The sequence below is a fragment of the Gymnoscopelus microlampas genome (genome assembly GCF_963454915.1).
Source record: "Gymnoscopelus microlampas genome assembly, chromosome: 5".
NCBI lineage: Eukaryota > Metazoa > Chordata > Actinopteri > Myctophiformes > Myctophidae > Gymnoscopelus > Gymnoscopelus microlampas.
Window position 1 is genome coordinate 9,248,239 of NC_139942.1, and position 10,322 is coordinate 9,258,560.

General features: G+C 39.6%; 1 long non-coding RNA gene across 1 annotated transcript; it reads right to left on the minus strand.

Annotated features, from left to right (window-relative positions):
- Positions 1-5,161: 5,161 nt before the first annotated feature.
- Positions 5,162-6,726, minus strand: LOC311046507. Its single transcript, XR_014600892.1, has 2 exons — positions 6,580-6,726; positions 5,162-5,759 (listed from the first exon to the last, which is right to left on the minus strand). It is a non-coding gene; the product is annotated as an uncharacterized lncRNA (long non-coding RNA).
- Positions 6,727-10,322: the final 3,596 nt, after the last annotated feature.

The following is a 10,322-nucleotide window of genomic DNA, read 5'->3' on the forward strand; positions in this document are numbered from 1 at the left end:
CACACAATAGACAAACAGTGCTTTTATATGTGTTTATTGACAGATGAATATGACCATTATGGGAAATCTTTAAAGCAATGGTACCAGTAGTGGTGGAAGAAGAATGACTCAGATTGATTACTTAAAGGAGGAGTTCACCCAAAAAATGACTTATTTTCTATCAATTGCACACCCCATGAAGCCTTGAATTTATGGATTATTTTTTGTTTTTGTGGCATTCCTAAGCCAAGAATTTGATGACCGGGTGTATTTTCCGGTTCTTCTACGGGAAAACCAGAGTGCGGTGTGAACCTTCCTCCCCATCTCCCATGGCATCAACTTCAACTGATATTCTCTTTATTCTTGAATTCTCCAGGATGGAGGACTGACAAAACAATAAACCGAATTAGAGCACAAATCATCTCTTGCCTAAACCCCAAAGGAAAAAAAACAAAAACAAATAACTAACCCAACTCAAAGGAGCACTTCATCCATTTTCAAACGTATCTTCATATAATTGGACCTCACTAATGCTTATAATAATATGGCACCATTTCTGTCTACTCACTATGTTTCTCAGAGGAGGACTGTGGACAGTTCAGAATCCTGCCTACTAGTGACATCATTGATGGAGATTCCAAGCTAATAGAAACTACAGCCTTTCTCTATCTGGAAAGTTAGAACACTGATCAAATAGAGGGCATTGATTTTGCATTGATAATGAAAAAGAAAAAGTTTGAAAACTTGTTTGAAGTGACCAGACCTGCCTACCAATGTTTCTGAAATGTCCACAGACAGTCCTCCTCTTACATTACATTACATTACAGTCATTTAGCAGACGCTTTTATCCAAAGCGACTTACAATAAGTGCAATCAACAAAGGTAGGGAACGAAAGCTACTAATCACCAGAGGTTATAAGTGCATTTTCTGCAATAACAAGCAACCAAGAGCATAGCTAGCGCTAAGGTAAAAGTGCAATATATCAGCTACCTATTTCCTTAAACAGATGAGACAAAATAGCCAAATCAAATGAGCAGGAGCTAAAAACAAATAATTGTATTGACTAAACAAGATCCAATAAACAATTCAACAATAAAACAAGCAACAAACTAGTTAACAACAAGTAGGCCAGGCAGAGAGGAAGGGTAGTGTTTCCTGAAGAGGTGGGTTTTCAGCCTGCGGCGAAAGATGGGCAGTGACTCTGCTGTCCTGACATTAGTGGGAAGTACATTCCACCACTGTGGGGCCAGAACAGAAAAAAGTCGTGACCGTGTCGATCGACCAGAAGGACCGTTGAGTGGGGGGGGAGTCAGTCGCCCCAAGGTTGCAGACCGGAGTGGTCGGGCAGGGGTGTGGGCATTGACCAAAACCCGGAGACCTACTCTGTGTCTTAGACACAGAGTAGGGAGTAGACATCTTATTAATGAGCATTAGTGAGAACCATGTATATGATTTGGTGAAGTGAAACGAAGAAAGAAACATAATTATAGGGTTCTACTCCACTACATCTCAGAGGCAAATATTGTACGTTTACACTACAATTATTTGAAAACTTCAGTTAGTTACTTTGTAGATTATAATTATTATTACGAAACGTACAGTAACCACTTCAGCCCTATTAGCCTACACATGTTGGCCATTTGAAAATAGCCGATCTACAAGCTCACAATGCGTCACGATGCGACGCATTGTGAGCTGGTAGATCTGCTATTTTCGATTCTTTGTTATACATTTTATGTACATTTTATGTATCAACAAAGTTTTCAAATGCTCACACCTAGCGAACTAGCATAGTAATAAGCCTAGATGCATATCAATAGGCTCTATGTACAGCAGCCATTTTGGAGAGAAATTGGGCCTCTTCTTACTTCCTTCACAGGTGTTACCAATGATACTAATGAAGGCTCTGTTCCATTCGGGTAAAACAGAGTCAGGGTACTGTTGTGCATTTTAAAAGGTGTGTAACTCTGAGAGTGTACAAATGGAACCAAATGGACCCGTAAGGGTCCATTTGGTTCCATTTGTACACTCTCAGAGTTATGGGGGGTCCTTGAAATTAAAAGTTTGAGAACCACTGTGTTACATGAAATGGAACAAAGCCTTCGTTAGTGTCATTGGCAAAACCTGTGAAGGAAGTAAGAAGAGGCCCAATTTCTTTACAATATGGCTGCTGTGCATAGAGCCTATTGTCCATTGTGTGACTTGCAGTGTAGGTGTTAAGCGACGTGCGCGTCACGTCATTGAAAATAGAGTGCAAGAACATACCAAATGACCATTGCATGCCTGGTTGGGAGTCAGGAAGGATCGGGTTCAACTGTGACAGCTCACTGATATCCTTCTCAATCACATTAAGACCTGGAACGCATCTGTGTCACTTTCTTGGCTATTCAAAAATAGCAGATCTACAAGCTCATAGCGCGGCACCGAGTGCCGCGCTATGAGCTTGTAGATCTGCTACTTTTTTTTAAATCGTGAAAAAAACGTTTTTATATTTTTTTCAAAAAAATTTTAGGATTTAGAAAACATTTCAAGAATCGGACTCAGGCCTTAATGGGTTAAACCCTCTATACACTTAGTAAACAGGACCTGAGCTGGCTCGACTGTGCACCTTTTGCCGTCTACACCAAATCTCTTCGACCAAAAATAGCCGATCTACAAGCTCACAACGCATTGCAACATGATGCGTCGTGAGCTTGTAGATTGGCTATTTTTTGTTGAACGTTCCTTCAGAATATGGATGCTGGGGTTCAAGGGCCAAGAGCAGTCATCTGGGCACAGGAACAGCTGCATGGCCAATAGCCAACAGTTGGCCCATCACAACGTGGCACAAACATCCACACTCACACACAGACACACACACACACACACACACACACACACACACACACACACACCCACACTCACAGCCAAAGGAGGAAGTGTGTGTGTGTGTGTGTGTGTGTGTGTGTGTGTGTGTGTGTGTGTGTGTGTGTGTGTGTGTGTGTGTGTGTGTGTGTGTGTGTGTGTGTGTGTTAATCATTTTCTTCTTCTTCTTTAGTTTCAATAAATCATTTAACACCCAGGCCTACTGTAACAACAGCCATCCATAACGTCATTGAAAATAGAGTGCAAGAACATACCAAATGACCATTGCATGCCTGGTTGGGAGTCAGGAAGGATCGGGTTCAACTGTGACAGCTCACTGATATCCTTCTCAATCACATTAAGACCTGGAACGCATCTGTGTCACTTTCTTGGCTATTCAAAAATAGCAGATCTACAAGCTCATAGCGCGGCACCGAGTGCCGCGCTATGAGCTTGTAGATCTGCTACTTTTTTTTTAATCGTGAAAAAAACGTTTTTATAGTTTTTTTCAAAAAAATGTTAGGATTTAGAAAACATTTCAAGAATCGGACTCAGGCCTTAATGGGTTAAACCCTCTATACACTTAGTAAACAGGACCTGAGCTGGCTCGACTGTGCACCTTTTGCCGTCTACACCAAATCTCTTCGACCAAAAATAGCCGATCTACAAGCTCACAACGCATTGCAACATGATGCGTTGTGAGCTTGTAGATTGGCTATTTTTTGTTGAACGTTCCTTCAGAATATGGATGCTGGGGTTCAAGGGCCAAGAGCAGTCATCTGGGCACAGGAACAGCTGCATGGCCAATAGCCAACAGTTGGCCAATCACAACGTGGCACAAACATCCACACTCACACACAGACACACACACACACACACACACACACACACACCCACACTCACAGCCAAAGGAGGAAGTGTGTGTGTGTGTGTGTGTGTGTGTGTGTGTGTGTGTGTGTGTGTGTGTGTGTGTGTGTGTGTGTGTGTGTGTGTGTGTGTGTGTGTGTGTGTGTGTGTGTGTGTGTGTGTGCATTTTTTTAATAATCATTTTCTTCTTCTTCTTTAGTTTCAATAAATCATTTAACACCCAGGGCTACTGTAACAACAGCCATCCATAACGTTTTCCACCAGTGTGTGAAGAACAGAGTTGGGTCGCAGCACAATTTACGGTACACTAATATGACATAGTAAGCCGTTATTACAAATAATGTGTTTCTTATTAGCAATAATGTTTTTTTATTATTAAGAAACAAACGTTGTTATACCCTTATTTTCCACTATTATCCCTTAATTATGTTCTAATTAGAATTTGAATGAAAAGTAACAAAAGGTGTTATTAGAAATGGTGTTCTCTGCTATTAGACAGAAACAAACACAGTTATACTCTAATTATGGAACATAATTCCTAGAGGCTAACAAAGCCTAATAAGACCTAACAAAGCCTAATAAGACCTAACAAAGCCTAATAAGAACCCCACAACTACTAACTACACGATGTGATGTTAGGCTACTAGTCTACTGTAAGGGTTTCGTTAGAACAAATGTGTTCTTTATTAGGCCTTTATTTAATGTTATTTCCACTTACTTCAAGTTACTTTACATATAATTACAACAGTAAATTGTACATCAGCCATTCCGGGCAAACTTCATGACACATTATATTCTTCCTATACCTTTTTTGCTTAATACAAATTATTATGTTGTTATTAGGAACAAACTACCTCTCATTACTACAGAACTGTACCGTAACTTGTACACCAGCTATTCCGTGCTAACGTCATGACACATTATACTTCTGCCTATACCTTTTTGCTTAATAAGAATTATTATGTTATTAGGAACAAATTACTTCTCATTACTACAGAACTGTACCGTAAATTGTACATCAGCCATTCCGGGCTACCTTCATGACACATTATACTTCTGCCTACCTTTTTGCTTAATAAAAATTATTATGTTGTTATTAGGAACAAATTACTTCTCATTACTACAGAACTGTACCGTAAATTGTACACCAGACAGTCCATGCTAACGTCATGAAAGGAGAATGCATGCTCGTTGTATATCAATATTCGCTGATTATTAGTCTAATTTCTGACAAACTGTAGGCCTACTTCCAAATAACTTACCTGCTCCAGAAATGTTATGGAAGCCCATTGCACATGAATGCTATACTGCTCACTATTACATATTATAATAAAACATGAGGCACATTAACTTAGGCTACTTTCTCAATACATTGGCTAGGTGAAGACAAAATAGCCTAAACACACCCTTGGCTGGTTGCTGTATAGATCATAACATCAACTCGGAAAGCTTAATACATTGAAACATTGCTGCAGCTTATTATTTTATTTTCACTCACTGCAAAATAAGCCATTTTGACAATGAAATCCAGTATTATGGACACATTTCTTTTAAGCACTTTGGGGGAAAAAAATTAAGGACGCTAAAACAAACCTTGACAATTAACAATAATACATTTCTCTGACAAACGTTGAATAAAATATATAAAACAAGTGTCCGAAAGTCTTTATATTCCAAAACGATCCCGGTGTTGCTTCTCACACTGGACGTTAGCTTAGCTAGCATGAGAGGCTAACAACAGTGTAACTCGAGACGCCTGCTTACTACAGTAATTTTAAAACCAGGACTCGTCTTGACTCCAAACAGGATAAATATTAAACACTATCAATACAGATGAGTAAACTCATTCATCACTTATGCACTAAGTGGTACGATTATCACGTAATGCTCCCGTTTAAATACACTATGTGAGTCCTTCAGACACACCAAAACCACTCCCTCTAAAATTGGCTAAGCACACACACATCCCAGGACGTCCCGCCCCCCAACCAATCATATGCTTGGAAAAGTGATGGACCGTCATAAAGACCAATCAGTCAACAAGTTAGATAGCCCCTACGGAACCTCTCTGTATAGCTCCGAGATGAGGTTCCTCGTTTCTCAGTGCCGTTTTAGCAGGACATTGTCGCACATTTTCCACTTTACATGTTTCTTACCCCTTTCTGCACATCGTATCCAAAAAGTAAAGGTTTTCCGCCATTCTCTCAGATATTTTAAGTTCTAGCGCACAATAAAATCTATCCAACGAGTTGAAAAAAGTATTTAATTCGCCTCTGTCCTCAGCCGGTTCCATAATATTTTGCATTAGAAGATGCAATTCAACATTTGACCAGTAGGGGAATCAGTAATGTTATCTCTACGGGTGCAACTCTTGCGTAATGTCTTAAAAACATGTAATCGGATAAGGACAGAGGCGAATTAAATACTTTTTTCAACTCGTTGGATAGATTTTATTGTGCGCTAGAACTTAAAATATCTGAGAGCATGGCAGAAAACCTTTACTTTTTGGATACGATGTGCAGAAAGGGGTAAGAAACATGTAAAGTGGAAAATGTGCGACAATGTTCTGCTAAAACGGCACCGAGAAACGAGGAACCTCATCTCGGAGCGGAGGGAACCAAGCCCCCAGAACCCAGTGGTTTCATTTAAGCCAAATGGACGTGCTGGCCATTTGAGGTATTGCAGGTGTGCCCAATGTATATGAACGAGCCCATGACGCAAATAGGCCGCGCCCATCACATTTTCCAATACGTTTCCAACCCGGAAGAAGGGGTGATTTCGGCCCATGCGCTGGGTGAGCAACTCAATGCAAGTGGATGGGAGGCGATATCCGGTGCCCTCTCTATTATTTTTAACTCTATGGGAGGGAGAGGTTCCGTCGGAGCTACAAGTTAGACTGATCTCTTAAAGTGGTACTAGCTTCTAAAGACCTGTTGACTTATCAAATTGCCTGCCTACTACTAAGGTTTTGAAATAGACACATATTAACGCTGGGGAAATTACCCAGGGGTTACAAACATAATAATTTGTATTAAGCAAAAAAGGTAGGAAGAATATAATGTGTCATGAAGTTAGCCTGGAATGGCTGATGTACAATATACGGTACAGTTCTGTTGTAATTATATGTAAAGTAACTTGAAGTAAGTGGAAATAACATTAAATAAAGGCCTAATAAAGAACACATTTGTTCTAACGAAACCCTTACAGTAGACTAATAGTAGCCTAACATCACATCGTGTAGTTAGTAGTTGTGGGGTTCTTATTAGGCTTTGTTAGGTCTTATTAGGCTTTGTTAGCCTCTAGGAATTATGTTCCATAATTACAGTATAACTGTGTTTGTTTCTGTCTAATAGCAGAGAACACCATTTCTAATAACACCTTTTGTTACGTTTCATTCAATTTCTAATTAGAACATAATTAAGGGATAATAGTGGAAAATGAGGGTATAACAACGTTTGTTTCTTTCTAATAAAAAACATTATTGCTAATAAGACACACATTATTTGTAATAACGGCTTATTATGTCAAATTAGTGTACCGTAAATTGTGCTGCGACCCAAAATTCTTATCTCCATGTTTTTCTCCGTGTATTCATAAATTAATGCCCTTGTTCTTTGCTATTTTGCTCGTCTAGTATGTTACAATTGTATGAATGTATTTATTACCGATTACATTGTTCTGTATGCATCTGGAGAGAAAATTCTGAAAATGTATTTGAATAAACATTTATTCACATGTGCGATCATTTATGAACTTAATGATATTTTCTATCACTTCCATTCATGGGAATCAAGGTCTTAAAGGGATAGTTCACCCCCAAAAAATGCTTTTTTTCTATCGATTAGTCACACCATGGAGACTTGAATTCTTGGATATTTTTTGTTCTTTTCGCATTCCTAAGACAATAATTTGACGACCAGTGGTTCCGATAGGAGACACAAAGGAGTCTCTTTGTGTCTCCTACCGGAACCGCTGCCGGTCATCAAATTATTGGCTTAGGAATGAAAGCATGCCTGAAATCCACTCAGATATGATCAGTAGGAACACTGCCACCTAGTGTCCAAACTGTTTCTACTTTTCAGATTAGTTTACACAAGCAGCAAACCAGAGCCATCTGCCCATTCATAACATTATCCTGTACAGTAGTTGTTGATTGAACCATAATAACCATCAGTGTTTGGAGCGGGGGAGTCTGGTGCAACACTCAGGTCCTGGACCTGGTGAGACGAAGGAGGGGCCAAACAGGAGGCCATCCACAGAGCCTAGTCCCTCCACATGCCAGAGCCTCCCCCAGTCCCGGCAGAGTATTTTAAGAGAATCGGACTGAGGGGCCCTTTCTTGCCCTAAGAGGACTGACCGTGGGTAGCTACTGGGGTGTTTGTGTGTATATGTGTGTGTGTGTGAGACACACAGTGACGCATCTCGGTCATGTTAGATTTATTTGGATTTTCAAAAATAGCAGATCTACAAGCTCATAGCGCGGCACTCGGTGCCGTGCTATGAGCTCATATGAGCTCATGTCATTTTTAGATGTCACCGTTGGCTATACAAGCTCACAGCGTGGCACGAAGTGACGCCTGTAAATGCAATCAGCAGGACTCCGCAGGGACTCGAACCCCGTCCTAGTGAACCTCTTTGTCTTCTACCTCTTTGACTCACTTACAGGCTCAAGAAAATCACACATTGACCCTTTAAGACAAGCTCATAGCGCGGCACCGAGTGCCACGCTATGAGCTTGTAGATCTGTTATTTTTTACTAATATTGAACATTTTTGCATATCTTATATTCTTAAAGTGGACATTTTTAACTCTGTTACAACTTCTGGGGGGTCCCTGGAACAAAATATTTTGAGATGGGGGTCCACGGCCAAATGCATTTTAAAAAAAACTGTTGGATTTAGAAGACATTTTGTAGAATCCCCCTAGAAGCAAAGATTTGAGTTGCTTTAAATGAGTTCGCTTTAAAAAAACATATATTCGAACATTTGCACACATTTTCATGTTTTTTCCAAGGGGCCAGCCTGACATAATTTATAAAAAAAGATATATCAGATCTAAAAGGCTACAAGCTCGTACCATTGTGAGCTTGTAGATCTACTATTTTTCGCGAAGATCTACAACATGTACACACACACACAACAACATGTGTGTCTCCCTCCATCCTCATTGTCTGTTGAGCCCCCCCAGTCCCTCCCTCGACTTCATTTTAGTCCCTCAAAAGGAAACATTAAAGGAGCTACACCATGAATTTAAAAAATAATAATAATATTTGATATCATATTGTTTATGTCCCTCAAACGTTTTTCAAAAGGTTTGAGCCTAAATCAAGCCTCAGATATACTCATTCCAACTAACTTCTCTCTGGCTTATAAAGCACTTTCACCTGCAATACCACATTGTCCTGTTTGGCACGGGGCGCTATTGAGCCACTTCATATGCATGTCATGTCCTGGTTCTGTGTGGAAAAAGTAAAAAAAAAAAAAAAAGAAACAAATTAAAAAAAAAAAAAAAATGAAAAAAAACATTTTTTTTTTTTTTTTTTTTTTTTTTTTGGTTAGAACTGAAAAACGGGAGGAATTGTTCCCAGACGTGACGTAGGGTGGGGGAACAAATCTGACGGACTGTTTTCAGACCAATTTACATGAAAACCACAGATAGCCTATGAAAGCCTGCATGCTCGAAGTCGGGTATTTGTTGGAACAAAAGAGAGGTGGGGGAGACCAAAAACACACAAAAATGAAGAAAAAGTTAAAATTCATGGTGTAGACCCTTTAAAGACTGAGGGTTTAACCCTAAAAGGACTGTTCATTTTATTTCCCTTATTTTCTCCCCCTTGTATATTTAAAATACTTCCAAAACATTCCACATTTGTCGCATTTTCTTTCAGGTTTTAAAAAGATGTTAAAAGTTTAACTTGTCACTTTAGAAATGTGCAGATAGTCTGATTACACTTTATCTTCAACCTGTAAATAAGTTAAGAAGCAAAAGACGCTGGTATGGAACTCCTGGTTTACTGGGATGGGGTTCAATTCCCTGCGGTGTCTGCTGATTGCAGGTTAAAAGTGTAATTATAAGTGTAGTTTAATTTAAAGGTCAAAAGTGTATTTATAAGTGCAAGTTATGTGTAGTAATTTGAAGGTTGTGTGTAAATATGTATTAAAGTGTACGTATGTACTAAAAGTGTACATACGTACCTGATACGTTTTGGTAAATTGTCCCCCCAAAAACCTGTTAGGAGTACGTTTCAGGCAATTTAGAGTTGATTGGTAGTACTTTGTAGTGACTTTTTTTTCCGTCCCTAACATTCATCGAGCTCTGGACTTAAAGGGACATTCCACCGATTTTGCAACTAGATCTTCTTTTAATGAAGTTTAGGCCTAAAGAAACAAGATCTTGTTTTTTTTTGTGTGTATAATCTGTGTTTTTAGATATCTAGTAATCTTCGAACATCTCGTGACGTTATTTACGTCACGAGATGTTACGTTATTCCTTTCCGCACTACATGTCTCGACGCGTCTCACACAGACCAGCTCCAAAGACCGCCCCAATGGGGTGTCCCCACACGGCCAGTCACTCCCATTAGCTGCACCCAGCGGGCAACCCCCCTTGCAGAGTGAGACTTTACTTTACC